This window comes from Panulirus ornatus, chromosome 31 (genome assembly GCF_036320965.1).
Source record: "Panulirus ornatus isolate Po-2019 chromosome 31, ASM3632096v1, whole genome shotgun sequence".
NCBI lineage: Eukaryota > Metazoa > Arthropoda > Malacostraca > Decapoda > Palinuridae > Panulirus > Panulirus ornatus.
Genome location: NC_092254.1, coordinates 14,544,224 through 14,561,033, shown reverse-complemented (window position 1 = coordinate 14,561,033; position 16,810 = coordinate 14,544,224).

Below are 16,810 nucleotides of genomic sequence, written 5' to 3'. Positions count from 1 at the left end.
TGTGGTTGGACATAAGAGGTTATACTGTGTTGTTGTATTACTGTGTGTGGTTGGACAGGTTATACTGTGATGTTGTATTACTGTATGTGGTTGCACAGGTTATACTGTGATGTTGTATTACTGTATGTGGTTGCACTGGTTATACTGTGATGTTGTATTACTGTATGTGGTTGCACAAGGGATACTGTGATGTTGTATTACGGCATGTGACTGTAGGAGAATGATCCTATGATATAGTATTACTGTATGCTGTTGTAGGAGGTGGTACTTGTGGGGGGGGAGGGGGATACTATTGTATTAGAGCATCTGGTTGTACTGGAAGGTAGTACAGTCTTATAGTATTGTATATTGTATGTGGTTATGTATAGTATATTGTATGTGGTTATATCCTGGGAAGGGATGTACTGTAAACTGTATTACTGTATGTGGTTGTACTAGGGAGAGGGTGATGGTATGACAGTACATGTTGTACTGGTGGTGTACCTGGTTGTACTGGTGTTGTACCTGGTTGTACTGTAAGTCAGTACTGTAATACATAGGCCAAATTCTCTGTCACTGTAATGTGACAGGGATGTGACATTCTGGCACTGTATTTTGGCTACAGTGGATGATGATGGTGTCACGCTCTTGAAATAAACCTACTTGTACTACGGATGAATACAGCAGGACTGTTGCTCTGTATCGGCTGTAATAACAAGACGCATCGTTCATACTGTTTCACTGTCTTCTTCATTACCTGGGCTGGTCGATAGATGGATACCTAACTACTTAGGCTGGTGTGTGTGTGTGTGTAATGCTCATAGGAGTAAAAACATGGTACATATATACTAGGTTAAGAAACGGAGGCAACACAATTGTAAAACTCTCTCCCTATAGCACACGAATAGCAATCACACACACACACACACACACACACACACACACACACACACACACACGCACACTAACTGTCAAGCATGCATTGGCCGCCTGTGATCAAACGCACATAGGTTCGAATCCTGGTCGCCGTAGCGAGTCCACAGCCCTTCCAGCTCGTTATCCTCCCTTAGGGGCTGGTCGATAGAACGGGTAACTGGCATAGGCTCCTCTGTGTGTGTGTGTGTGTGTGTGTGTGTGTGTGTGTGTGTGTGTGTGTGTGTACATACAGAAGAGTGAAGACAATGTACATATATGCAAGTGTAAGAGACTGGGCGACACGAGTGTAAATTCTCTCTCTCTCTCTCTCTCTCTCTCTCTCTCTCTCTCTCTCTCTCTCTCTCTCTCTCTCTCTCTCTCTCTCTCTCGACACATCAGTGATAGTCACACACACATACAACCCCGCCGCACACACACACACACACACACACACACACACACACACACGTCATGCCGTGGTCAGCGTTGCGACCCTCGAGTATATACAGGTGTTTCTATGGAAACGCAGGTGACGTTACAAAATGCTCTCGTTCGTCCATACGTCTCAGTTAAAGGGATTCTTTACCATCATTTCCAGACGCTGCAGGGAAGCTTATCAATTACCCTTCCAGCCTCCCTCCTGGAATGGTACGTGGGCAAGCCACTGTTTCTTGCAGCAATTTGCATAGCAATTGACAACGTAATTTATGGAGTCAGTTGGTTGCGAGACGGGTAGATGTAAGGCGTGGCCTCACACGAGCTGGTAATTTATTGTGGTATGAGAATTGCTAATTATTCGCTGTGCATTAATTAGCCGTTACAGCAGGTAGTTCGTCAGATTGCCCCAGATCCATTGTTGACGATAGTTTATAAGACCTGACTATATTCATGAGATGAAATGGTAAATATTTGCACACTAGAGTGATTTAAGTTGCTTTTTAAAGCGTGGCTCTGTTTTTGTCATGGATGTTTTGTTTACGTGTGTGTGTGTGTGTGTGTGTGTGTGTGTGTGTGTGTGTGTGTGTGTGTGTGTGTGTGTATGTGTGTGTGTGTGTGTGTGTGTGTCCTCTGCACCATCACTAGCTTCCGCGTGACTGATAACCTGAACCATAGCTGGATTCTTCCCAGGTGCTCCCACGTATGTTATGAATTCCCATCTTTAGGAAGGAGGCTGTAAACCCATTCACAACACAGATCTATATTGGAGCCATAACTACAACTCCTTGAGACGTACCTAAGTCGCTCAAGGTAGACTCCACTTGGGTCGAAACTAATAAGATCTGGTTGACAAAAAAAAAGACAATCATGAATATCAAACACATCAAACTCCTTTACATCACGGAAGCTCTCCACATTTTGGGACAGACGACCTGCAGAGCACCCAGTCACAGAGCAGATCTTCCTCAGACGGCTGGAGATTATAGCCAACCACGTTCCCCCGAACACTGCTTCTTGTTTTGCGTCCGCCACTCGACTACAACCTGCCAACAACTCTCAAAAACACACCTGACAAAACGTTCACTAAGAACAGTCAACAAAAGACTCCTACGCCACCGGGATGAAAAGGAAATTAATTATAACGAGAGACAAAGCGGGTTCAGCAAAAAACAGAGGAGCAGGTGCACCAAAAGCCCTAACATAACAGAGGGGAAATGCAATGGGAAATAGAGAACAATGCAGTCTTTCATCGTCCACACCATGTTCTCCTTCTTCACTAGAGACTACATAGAATCTTGCATGACATTGGTCTATAACATGGCTATGGAAGTGCATTTTCCAATTCATATTTTCACCTCTGTGTACTTTGGAAATATACTTCCTTTCTCAATCAGGTTTCCCCTCCGACACCCTTTTGTTATGTTCTCATCGACCACAGAGACAAGTTCAAGCATTGCTAACTGGTGTTTCATGGCTCATATTTTCAATTTCCACATTACCATTGTGTAAAGATTAGATCTCGTACTGATGTTGTACAAACCTTACGTCTTAACATGTGCTCATTGACGTGCTGAAGCTGAATATGTTCCTACGTGCCCTCTCATCACTTTGTCTCTCAACGTCCTTTAAGTTGTGCTAGTGTCTGTTTACGGACAATGTAAGTGATGATAACTGGACGATTTGATAGTGGTACTGACCTGTTCCTTCCGCCTCAGTTAGTCGTCCAGAAACACCAAGAAGGTGGACTGAACAGCCCTGGAGGGAGTTGAAGCTTAGTCGGACATTACCTACTGACGTAGGTGTACTTAAGAAGAGAGTTTGCCATACTGGCTGGGATAACACGTAGCGCCCACCACACTGTAGGTGGAAGTGTAGAACGTACGTACATGTATAAGAGGCATGTCTGGCGAAGAAGCGGGTGTAGAACACGAAATATAACTGAATCTATTGGAAAGAAATTGATAAAATCGCGGAAATATTACAACAGCCACCCTGAGAATTACTACAACCTCCAGCCTTTACAAATACTGCAACACCAAACCCGAGAAATGAATCAGCCGTAATACAGTTTGGGGCCAGGTGTGTATTCCCGAGGGTTTATGAAATCTAACGACTTCTGTGAGCATTAAGATTTATAAGTGACAGCTGGGGAGCGAGGAAGGGGTGCAGAGTAGTCGAGAGGGAGGAGAGGGAAGGCAATAGAGGGAAGGCGAGAGAAAACATAAGAGTGTGTACCAGAAGAGATTAGATAAAAAGTCTTTAAGGAGACGAAAGTGATAGATGATTGAGATATGAGATTCGGACTGCGTTACCACACACCTGACCCTCTTTTGTTTCACCATACTAGGATCTGTTCACCCAGATCATAACGCTGTAAAACACACGGGTCATAACACACGGGTCATTTTATACGTGTATTAGGGCATCCAGTAACTCGATAGATAATTACTTAATAATATACTGCCCATTTAACTGTTGTGTTGATAATATGGCGCACATTATATCACTCTACCTGTTACAAAAACAACATTGGCTAACATTAAAGAATAATAAAGTACCCAGGGAAACTTTACTACAAGTTATATCACAAGGGCGTTAACTTTCCCCACCGAAATCGAACGACGGATACGTGAGACGTAAAAGAAACGCTGGTATTTGACCTTGTAATATAACGAATACATAACGTATTTGTTAATGTTTTAACGGGACGATAGTGAAGGGTTCCAGGGATGGCAAGGTCGTAGTGACAGGAGAGAGAGAGAGAGAGAGAGAGAGAGAGAGAGAGAGAGAGAGAGAGAGAGAGAGAGTGAGACAGTCAGAGGTTGACAGGGGAGACGCAGACAGGGTCATATGAGGACATTTTGGGTATACTGACAGGAGGTGGGTCCTGGCATGTTGAGAAGGGTGGATCCCAGTAGGATGACAAGGGTTAGACACTGGCATGTTGAGAGGGGCGGGTTATAACAGGGTGACGAGGTAGGACATAGGCAAGGACGGAGGGGAGGGTGGCGCCCCCTGATGGTCGACACTCACGACATTCCCAGAATTAATTAGAATTACGGACGTCCTCCAGCCCCGCCATTACCCAGATGATCCCAGTCCCCCAGCCGCACTAGCACATGCCTCTGGCTTTGCTTAATGTAATAAGCTGAATTCCTTTTTGAGGAGGGAAATCGAGAACTTGGTGAACTTTGAGAAGATTTTTTTTTTCTTTTTTCACTGAATGATGGAATATATAGGGGAGAAAGAATACTTCCCACGTATTCCCTGCGTGTCGTAGAAGGCGACTAAAAGGGGAGGGAGCGGGAGGCTGGAAATCCTCCCCTCTCGTTTTTCATTTTCCAAAAGAAGGAACAGAGAAGGGGATATATATATATATATATATATATATATATATATATATATATATATCCAGTAAACCCGAAAAATCTCGAAGATTCTCGTACTTACCTTCCTCACTGCCCCACCACAAATAGATTAAACAGCCACGGTGACATCACACATCCTGGACGCAAACACTCCTTCACTTAGATCCATGCTTCCTCTTCCTTTCCGAGTCGTACACACTCCTCAGTCCCCAGATGAAAACACCTCACTACAGCTCTCCTCCTCTCCTTCGTCGACATTAACATACGCTTTCTCCAGGTCCATTAATGACACATACAAATTCTTGTTTTTCGCTCAAGTATATATCACCTAAATTCTTCAAAACAAGCATCACTCTCTCATACAACCTATCAGGTATACTCATTAGAGTTATACCTATGTAAATCAAGTATTCAATTCATCTCTATACAGGCATTCTGTTAGTGCCAAGGCACTTAACCTTTGGCCATACATACGTTGATATTGTGACCAGCCGATCAATAAATGTTATCCCCTTCTTGAGAGGTTCAGTTGTAATTCCATCCACCACGGCCGCTGTGCCACACCTCATCTTCCGCAGTCTTTTTTTTACATGCCCTTTCTTCAGTATGATCCATTTACCTTGCTCCTTTCGCTCCATACCACTTTTTCCCAGGTGCCCAACATCTGCCAAAACATTCAGCAGTCCTTTGCAGCACTTATTCCATCGCTTCCTGACCTCTTCTTTGTTTGTTACCACTCCCAATCCACTTTGTTCCCTGATGCTCCCATTTGTCCTCATGTTCTCCTTAACACTGTTAACCTCCTTCCATTTTTTTCTTATTTCTCCTGAGGTCCGCAGTTTGGCTCTCTCTCTCATCCCCTTCTCTCACTTGCCCTCTTCTTTAGCCCCAGCACCTTCTTCTCGACCTCATGACGCTATCTCATGTACACCTCTCAATCCACATTCTTTTCTTAAAGGTATTTTGCCCATTCATCTCTCTTCTCTCTTTCAACCGCAACTTAACTTCCTCATGTCACCGGTCACTGCTTTTTCTCATACGCCATCATCCTACTTCCGCTTACCACAGATTTCACCCTCACATGCAGGCATTACTTTCTGTGATAATTCCTACCTCGCTCACTTCCCATGTTACTTTTCCTTTCACCTTAGGGCACTCCTCACTCATATCAGTGTTGGGATCTCTTGCCGCAACCCTCTTTTCTGAGCTTACAGTATTCTATCACCTTCCAACCCGTGCCATTTCCTCATCTTTTAAAGTCAATGAAAAGTTCCACTCTCGCCTCTACCAAGAAATGATCAAACATCCCACCAGCTGCTCCTCGTAGAATATTCACATCCAACAGTCTCCCCTTTATTTGCCTGTCAGTCAGTGCATAATTCCGTAATGCCCGTCTGTCCCAACCTTATTCATGCACGTACACTTATGTATGCACTTTTTTCAAACCAAATGTTCCCAACTACCAATTGTTTTTCATCACAACTCAACGAGCTGTTTATCACTTTCATGTACACCGGGTGCATAATGAACTCCTCCCCCCCCCAATCTAAAATTGCATTCAGATCTCCAAACGCTAAGAACTAAGCCTTTACATCAAAAGTACTGAAACACTCACTCAGCTCCTCTTAGATTTCTTGCCTCTCTTCTTCACTCCTTTCGCTACCAATGTTCGCAAGCTCTTACAGTATCTCAAGTCTCATAATCCCCTTTCACTCTCTCTCAAAATCTGTCTAGAATTTGCTTCCTTACATTTTTTAACATATTCACATAATTTCCTTCTTCAGAAGTGCAACCCCATCCTTTGCTCTCACCGTCCCACTAACCCCTGACATTTCCAAACTATCCATCCCCGTTTCCCTTGAGCTTAGTTCCTCTCATAGTCATACACGTTATGCTCCTCTCACATAGCACCTCGCTATCCATTTGTCTCCTGGTACAACCACGCGCATTCAGATCCCCCAGCCTGGGCCTTCGAGGAGCACTCCTTGCTTGGGTTCTTCTTTTGTTCGCTCTTTTAGGAAGTGACGATTCATAGAGGGGAGGGTTTCCAGCCCTCCACTTCCTTCTCTACGAGCCACCTGTTACTGTGAGCAGTAGATATGTATGTAGGTTTTTTTACTATCCTTAGGAATAGAGGAAACATGTGATTTAGGATAGAGAAGCGTGTATGTTACATGCCAGGTGGTAAGCGAATGATAGAGTGGAGATATGTGTTTGTAGAGTGAGGGCAATATGATTGCATCTGCGGTGCTGACTTCATTGCACCGACTGTCTCTGCTACACCCAACACCCAGGCTGTAGTACCTCCCTGGTCAGTGCCTGCCTACTACCCACTGTTACGTACACCTGCTACACACACACACAGATGCACGTATGATAGATACCTACACGCAAAGGTAGCCAAATCCCGATATTTCCTCCCAACAACAATGCATTTCAACAACCGACCAGAAACCGTGAATGCTAAGGTGTGTTAAGGTAAAGAAAGAGATTTTAAGTCCCATGCAACACTTAGTTTAGATGATTAAGGAATGAACTGATTTATTTCTTGATCAGTTCATCAAAAGTACCATTTAACTGAGAGGGTTTTCATTATCCATGCGATCTGTTGCCGTAGGAAACATCCCTACTCTCTCTCTCTCTCTCTCTCTCTCTCTCTCTCTCTCTCTCTCTCTCTCTCTCTCTCTCTCTCTCTCTCTCTCTCAGTAAAGGTCTACCATCAGCTTGCGGACCAGAAACGTTTTCCAGGCTCACACAACCCGAGTTCATAAGCCATTTAGAGACTATTGTCCAGTCTTTCATCCATCACTGGGTCCTGTGCTTTCTGGGGTCACGTCTGCCTGGAGCAGAGGCCACTTCGGCTCCGCTGGTCGCAAACCAGACCCCCCCTGCCTCTCTCCCCTCCCCCTAGCACTTCAGACATACAGTAACCAACTGCCCAAACTCCTCCGTATGCAAATCACGGAGGGCCTTAAAGCATGGGAGAGTGGCAGAGTGGATATAAACCAGTGGCTGTAGTTGGCTACCGCTGGAGCTCCGGCTGAGGTCTGTTTCCTCTCCATCACGCCCACGAGTCGCTGTAAACTTCCTCTATCCTCCTCCCACGCCGGGGAGATAACGGCAGTTCGGCCGCTGTCACAGCTAAATGTTTCAGTCCGACCCTCCATGTGCGAGACGTGAAGAAATGGCGAGGCTTCCCTGCTTCTAATGGTGGTCGAGACCGTGTGTCCAGTGTAGATGAGCTTCCTGTGTGTGTGTGTGTGTGTGTGTGTGTGTGTGTGTGTGTGTGTGTGTGTATGTGTGTGTGTGTGTGTGTGTGTGTGTGTGTGAGTCAGTTTCGAGGAGAAAGTGTTTTACACTCGTGTTGCCTCGTCTCTTTACTTAGAATATATGTACTGTGTCTAAACACACACACACACACACACTCAAAACCTAGAGTATGCCAGGTAGCCATTTCATAGACCAGCCCCTCTAAAGGGATGATGAACAGGTTGGGGAAACTGTGGACTTGCTGCAGAGGAAAAGAATTGGAACCTATGCGGGTTTGATCCCAGGCACCCCGTGCATGCGTCATGGCCAGTAACGCTATCCCCTACACGTCCGCTGCACCACGGAGGTGTCTGTCTGTCTGTGTATAGGTGTGTGTGTGATAGCACGTGGACGATGGAAAACAATACGGGACGATGAAGGGCGAACAACAACAAAGGAAGCTGATTGCGAGTCCTGTAATGGTGCGATTGGATGGCTGGAGGGAGTAGTGGGTGAGGGGGAGGGCGGACAGACAGAGGGAGTCGGGATGTGAGGAGGAGGAGACCGGCATAGTTGGGGGTGAGGGGGGAGAGTTGAGTGAAGGGAGAGAAACAAAAATGAGTGAAAACGAGGAGAAGAACAAGGAGAGATGAGGACAGTCATGAGTTTGGTATGATATCATGTAGATGGCGTTGAAGTTATCCTGAACAGAAGGAACACTGACAGGAGAACGGAGGTGATGTAAGAATGACGGGAAAGGGAAGGCAAAGATGGAGGGAAATATATACGGATGGGAGAGGAGAATATGTGGGGAAAAAAATACGGGGGCAGAGGCATTGATGCTAATGCCTCTCTTGCTTTAGTCTGCCTTAACACTGGTGACTCACTGCCTCCCCAGTCTAAGTCTGACACAACACTGTTGACACGCAGCGTCCGCTGACACAAAATGGCTGACCCGCTGCGTCTTTAGCTAAAAGTCTGACACAACATTAGCGACCTCGCTGCAACCTTGGCTAAAGTTTGACACACCACATTCCCGGTGCTGTCCCCAATAGGCATCTCATTTTTCAACTTAGCCACTTAGGATTTAATTAGCAGAAAACGCCACGTCAAAGACGCTTATGGAGCTAATTAACGAGTAATTACGAAACAGATTTTCACATGCGGGTATTCTGCAGCCGCTGTTTAGGGATGGGGAACACCCGAGACACGACAGATTAAACCCAACAACGTCATGGGTTCAATAAAGAAGAGACTTTCTTACAATCATTGATACAAAAGGAGTTGAGTTGAAACTCCCACACTGTAGGAACACACAGGGCAGGCTCACAGCTTAAGCCAACAATGGCCCACTCCCTAGTGGGGTATTTGCGACGCCGGGAAGTGATAGAGTTTGTGGTAATTGGTGAGGCGATGGCAAAATTTCTCGTCATTAAAGTTCAACGAGACCATCGAGGGTGGAAGAGAGAGGGGGGGGAGGGAAGCCTCACAGTAGAGAGGAACTTTGCCACTCAGGAACCCTGAAGCCAGAAATCGCGAGGCGTTTCAGGAAGTTCCTGAACAATCAGCTATGGTACTGATATTTATTTTTTCAGAAGCGATCCTTGAGAGAGGTTGGGGTTGATGGACGTCCTCATAGAGTTCTTTACGAGCAAAAGAACCCGATTTATTCCTTACAAAAATATCAATAAGGATGACTGAAAGAAAAAGAAATGGAAAAGACACACTTCCAGCTGAATATACCAATAAGGAATGAAAAATGCTGTTTCTAAGGAAGGAAACTTATGGACACCGACTTCCCCAGCACATGGGGAAAACATAAGGGGAAAAAAAAAGTATCGAAGAAACAATATCTGATTCGGGAACAAATCATCTCTATCAGGGCGATGTGTTCCGATACCACTGCAGGTGTTCTTAATCCTCTTTCGCCGTCTACATTTTCTTATCATTCTCGTACAGAATAGAGGACTATGGTCTCCACGCAGTCTCTCCCTAAGGGATTAGATACTTGACATCTACTTTGAAGTGGTGTAGCGGGTGTCGTTGGTGACCGTAACGCATTCACGGGTCGCCCAGGAGTCGAGTCTGCGTAGGTTCAAACTCTGGTCGTGGCATCTGGTCCATAGGTAACGCAGTTGATCCACAGGTAACGCAGCTGTTCATCCCCTCCTCAGAGCTTGGTCGACAAAATTGGCACCTGGCATAGGCTATGATATATATATATATATATATATATATATATATATATATATATATATATATAGCTTTAATGACATGGTTTGATCAGGGCCTTCAGTTATCCTTGCCGCCTCAACAACACAGAAAAAAATTAATAGATTTCCTCAACGAGCTTTACATGAAGGTTGATGTAATTCATAGATTTTCTCATCAGCCATATTTACCTCACCTGGTTCTAGTAACAGCGAATAAACATTAAAAGTCTCTTGAAATACAGTGATATATACCAGTCATGAACACCGAATTCTGAAAAGGAAGAGTGAGGGGATTGTGCTACTGTCCATGTGAGGGAAAATGATATGCTCTTCCGTGCCCTTGGGAGATGTCGTGAGTTACACAGCATCCAGGAGACGATAGTAATCTCATCTCGACATCAGTGCCAATGAACCATTGACCCTCCAAGATTCATATATATATATATATATATATATATATATATATATATATATATATATATATATATATATCAGTCCACTTGAAGATCAGCAATGAACGATCCTTTGCACCTTCTTATTTTCGTATAGACTTCACAATCATGAACAGCTTCTCGTGTGAACTTGATGCCTTTTGGACGACCATTCCTCAGCGGTGCTGAAGAACCGTACTAGAGGACCTTCACCTCCCACAGGAGCCATGGGGAAGACCCGACTAGAGGATCTTCACTTCGTAAAGGAGCTGTGGGGAAGAACCTCACTGGAGGACCTTCACCTCCCGCAGGAGCCATGGGGAAGACCCCGACTAGAGGACCTTCACTTCGTACAGGAGCTGTGGGGAAGAACCTCACTGGAGGACCTTCACCTCCCACAGGAGCCATGGGGAAGACCCCGACTAAATGTGCCACAAGCCCAGGACTATCATTAACCCCAAAGAACAGATTCCCGCTGGACATCCGTCTGGGGATGCAGTGCCATTGATATCATCTCGGTGGAAAAGGCTGGAGAGCCTAAAGATGATGAGGAAGAACACCCGCTGACGTTGTCATTCACAATGTCCTCCACTTTCACATGAGACGCTGAACTGTCCTTTTAATGGAGAGTACTTTCTACCGTGACTGGGAGAGTGTCATCAATAAGGCCTAAACCTCCTTTCAAATGACTCTGAGATCTAAGAACTAGAACTATCCAGACTTCCTGAAAGTGTTACAGGTGAACAAGACTCTGGGCTTTACTCAGAGAGTCTGAGTGCTATTCACGTAGCCTATTCACCCACATTTTTCACCCCGTAGGAAACACACACATGGGTAAGGTCACAGAAGCTATTCCTTCGAGTGAATGAGTTATTTCCTCTGTGCTTCAGGAAGCCTCCGCCACAGGAGATGAAGTATCTCATCTCTGTGATATGAAGGCCAGCGAGCTGATAACTCTGGCTCTCTCAGACTCTCTTCCCTGGACATCCGCATCGCCTCATCCCACAGTCCCTCCACACTCAAACAAGTGAATCTGTGGCAGAGCGATGGATTAACCACGCGGTCTTCATGGTGTCAAGTGTGATAGCTACAGCGGGAGGTCTGCAAGACAAGACGAATTTAGTAGCATCAATCTTGCCTAAGCCTTATGTCCTCTGTTAAGAGAACCTCCGTTATTCTAACCTAACCTAATCGCTCTGGGGGTTGATCGATGAATGGGTACTTGGTGTAAACTAGCGCGTGCGTGTACACGCAAACACATGAACACTGTATCGTTTTTTGGTTAGGTGAGACGGCACGGGCAGCAGAGGCCCTAATCAAGGCCTTCCCATTAACTCTCTCTCTCTCTCTCTCTCTCTCTCTCTCTCTCTCTCTCTCTCTCTCTCTCTCTCTCTATCTATCTATCTATCTATCTATCTATCTATATATATATATATATATATATATATATATATATATATATATATATATACATATATATATATATATATATATATATATATATATATATATATATATATATATATATATATATACACATAAGGTTTGTTGAATACACCTGGTAAGTCGTATAGCAGGGTATTGACTGAAAGGGTGAAGGCATCAGATTGGGGCGGAACAACGTGGTTTCAGATGTGGTGGAGGACGTGTGGATCAGGTGTTTGCTTTAAGGAATGTGTGTGAGAAACAGATGGACTTGGCATTTATGGACCTGGAGAAAGCATATGATAGGGTTGATAGAGGTGGCTTAACGATATATGGTGAGGGAGAAAAGCTGTTAGAAGCAGTGAGAAGTTTTAATCAAGAGTTACTGGTTTCATGCGAAGGTTGATATGCGTCAGGGGTGTGCGATGTCACCATGGCTATTTAGTTTGTTTATGGATGGGGTGGTGAGGGAGCTAAATACAAGAGTCTTGGAGAGAGGGGCGATTATACCGTGAGTTATAGGGTGGGTGAGGGGGCGAGGGTTCTAGGAGAGAGATCGTTATCTGAGAGGGCGAAAATAGGTAAGTTTGAAGGTATCGTAGTCCCAGCAATGTTGTATGCCTGTACGGAGGAGGGTGGATGTGTTGCGAATGAAATGTTTGAGAACAAAATGAGGTGTGAGGAAGGTTGATCAAGTAAGTAATGATAGGGTAAGAAAGAGTGTAGTAATAACAAAAGTATGGTTGAGAGAGCAGAGGAGGGTGTGCTAAAATGGTCTGGACATATGGAGGGAATGGATGAGGAGAGGTTGACAAAGAGGATATATGTGTCAGACGTGGAAGGGTCAAGGAGAATGGGGAGATCAAATTGGAGATGGAAGGATGGAGTGAAACAGATTCTGAGTGCTAAGGGATTGAACGTGCAGGAGGGTAAAACTCGTGTACGGAATAGAGTGAACTGGAGCGACGTGGTATACAGGGGTCGACGTGTTGTTAATGGACTGAACTAGGGTTCATGAAGTATCCCAGGGAACCAGGGAAAAGTCCGAGGAGTCTGGTTGTGGATAGGGAGCTGCGGTTTTGATGCATTACATATGACTGCTGGAGACTGATTATGAACGTATGTGGCATTTTTCTTCGTCTGTTGCTAGCGCTATCTGGCCAACGCGGAACAGCGAACATGTATGAAAGATATATATATATATATATATATATATATATATATATATATATATATATATATATATATATATATATATATATATATATATATGTGTGTGTGTGTGTGTGTGTGTGTGTGTACATATAATCAGCGAGGGATCCAAGTTGATGGAGGTAAGCGTTGCTCGGCTGCAGTATGGCCAGGTCCGCAGACCACAGTTACTTAACAAGTGTCCGACGAGAAAACGGGTTCCAACTTGTGGTAATGTGAGGTCGGGTTAGGTGGCGACGTCCAACCAGCCAGCCAGACCGGGTCCCTTAATTCAGGAATGGCGGGAATTCCTAGCCAGCGGCCAGCCCCCCCAGCGTGCTCAGGGGGTAGGTGAAGGTGGGTGGGGTTCGAGGGTCACCTCCCAGTTGCTGTGGTATGCTGTGTTGCTGTGAACAACCTGTGGGCGTACACTCACAGAGACCTATAAACACGTACATACGAACACGTAATAAGTGAAAGTAGAGACGAAATCACGACTCCCCCCCCACACACACACACACACACACACACCTGGGCATCCGTGGTGTAGTGGTTAACGATATTAACCATAAGTCATCACGGGCTCGCCAACGGTCGGACCTCCATAAGCAGGAATCTTGGGTGCGGCAATTGGCCTACACCCAGCCCAGGTGTTCATCCTCCCCTCGGGGCTGCTTGATATATGGGTACATGGCTGAAGCTGGTGTATTTGTGCGTGCGTATACATACATAGGAGTAAAGATACGGTGTATATATATATATATATATATATATATATATATATATATATATATATATATATATATATATATATATATATATTAACCTATTGCCAGAGCTCCGCCAGAGGAACGGTACGGAGGGAACATACTGTTTGCTGTCAACTATTAGAATTGCACTTAAGTACATAGATAAAGAAACGTTCACCAGGCTCTTCAGCGTGTAGTAGACGAGAGAGAGAGAGAGAGAGAGAGAGAGAGAGAGAGAGAGAGAGAGAGAGAGAGAGAGAGAGAATGTGTGTGTGTGTGTGTGTGTGTGTGTGTGTGTGTGTGTGTGTGCCCAGCCAACCAGTGGCTCCCAAACACCAGGCCAGTGATCCAATACCCCGGTTCATCTCAATACCTAGCGGGTTAGATCCCACATTAGAGTAATGAGAAACAGCGAGACAACACCTGAAACAGGAAGACCTTCCGACCTCAGGAGAGCACCATCGTGTCTGAGGAAGCCAGAGCCACGCTGGGTAGCGAGTCACCCTCCCGTCTCCTCTTTCTGGTATTTGCCAATCTAATTCCCATTAATGACTGGCTGGATCCTAATTCAAACGCTGCTTGGCCTCGGCATTATCAAGGGGATTCGTTGGGTATTTGCATGTTGTACAAATATTTGCTCCCATTCTGTTCATTTTTTTTTTTTTTCCTCTTTTGTGCCAACAAAGATCAGTTTTGTTACGTTCACGGTAATATTCGAATGTGTTAATGGTGTTATGTTGGTGTATCGTACGTGTTAGTATTCGTGTGTTGGTTTCTTACGTGTCATTGTACGTGTGTAGGTACCATTACAATCATCATTATCATCATCCTTTACCAATGTCACCATCATCCGCAATTATAGCCACTCTCACCACAAGACCCACCACTATCATCCTTCACCACATCCTCGTTGATAATCCAGCAGCACCAACAACACGGTCATCATCCATGCACCATTATAAACACCATCCATCCAGTCACAAACACCGTCATCAACCAATCCACCTGCAATTTAAGCAATCATCACCTGTATACCACCTCGGTCACCAGCAATCCCCATTGTCAAAATACCAAAAAGGCTATCATCATTCATGGCCACAAATACCTAACACCATTATACTTTTCGAGGGAGTTCAGGTTGTCCAGCCTCTCTATTTGTGGCTGTGATTGGGTAGACAGTGGTCAGAGAACACAGATAACAGCAAAATGTTTTATTAGGTAAGCCCAGAGGTGATTCAGGTCAGGATGAGTTGCTTCAAGTAGCGAAGGATTAAAAAAGGAGACGTGAGTTGAGATAACGTAGGCAGGGTTCCCGTAGCGCTGGTACGGGTGCAGGAGGTGAGACTGGTGTCCCAGGTGCTGGCGTAGGTGCTGATGCCGAAGATTTGAGCATGAGTCGTTCTGGGGCTTTGTAGCACAACGTGCGGGAGATGTGAGGTCTGATGAAGCGAGTGTAAACGTAGGGGAGTCGCGAGAATGTTGAGTCTCATGAAGAGGTCGGGTGTCAGTGAGGCAGTGGGAGTACGACCTCTTCATGACTATTTGGAACGAGCAGGTCGTGGGGGGTGCGATTTCATAACCAAGACTCCGTGTTGATAGCGATATCTGTAGCGCTACATAGAGGGGGACGCTATATCTACATCCTTTGCCACATCATCTTCCATATATAACAATACCACGAAAATTCCGATATCAATAAATGATTGAATCAATGTGAAGTACCTTCGCCCCTCATTAATCATTCACCAAGGGTTTCCTTTGAAGCTATGACGACTATTGTAATATCAACAGAGGTTTGAATCAGCGTGAAGGACCCTCTCACTCCACTAACTCTTAACCAAAGATATCCTTTTGATATAAGAAATCAAGAAGTTAGTTCGAGGTGACACCACTGTCATCAAAAACAAGGCTCATCACTTCTAGCCAAAGTCTCCGAACACACCGAGTCCCTTCCTCATCCTAATAAGAGAAATGGGTGATCTCCCCTCCCCATATCAGGACATCCGGCCAATAACGAAAAGAGCCTTTCGAAAATGCATTCTCGTCAAATAAAATCGTCTGGAAATGGTCCCTCTGGAAAGGAAAGAGATAAATCCCAAGGGATGACTTACTCCTGAAGAAAACTGGTTCCATGATAACTGACGACGATGGAAGTCTTCCTTAGCCAAGTTATCAGCGTATATCTCAAGGAAACTACACCTTAGGGAATCTGCTCTCTTTGGGATAAGTGCCAGCATTAGAATTCCCTGGGGAGGGAGAGTTCCCATCTTCCCCCCGAAGACTTCAAGGCAACTCCCCTCCAGGACACATCCTCATAACAAACGTCCACCTCAGGAGACTGTGTCGTGATGAAAACTTGGAACACTTTCGAGTATAATGTTAGGATGGAAAGAGGAAGGTTGCTCGCGCCCGTGAGTACGAGGGGAGGGATGAGGAGGGGCGAGAAAGTGGTAGGAAATCTCTGAGAAAACTGCTCCCCAGAGAACTGACCCCTGAAAATCACCTCCTTGCTACAAAAGATAATTTTCTTTTTTGCTGGAATGATAGCAAAAGCGAAACAGCTGGAGCCAAACTGACTTAAGGTGAATACAACTGTACATACGAAATCTACTCATTTCGTCTGTGTTCTACTAGGACTTTGATACCAGAGTGAATGGCCTTCCCCTGGCTCCTGGCACTGATGCTGTGGATGGTCTTAGTCGAGTTCGTGAGAGAGGCTCTATTGGTCGACTGAAAAGTTACTCATTGCTCATGTCATGAAGAAATATGGTCTTGACAAAGTTACGTTTTGATGGAAAGAACAGTACACTTTAGCTAAAGACCATTCATTCACACATAAGTATAACAAGAAT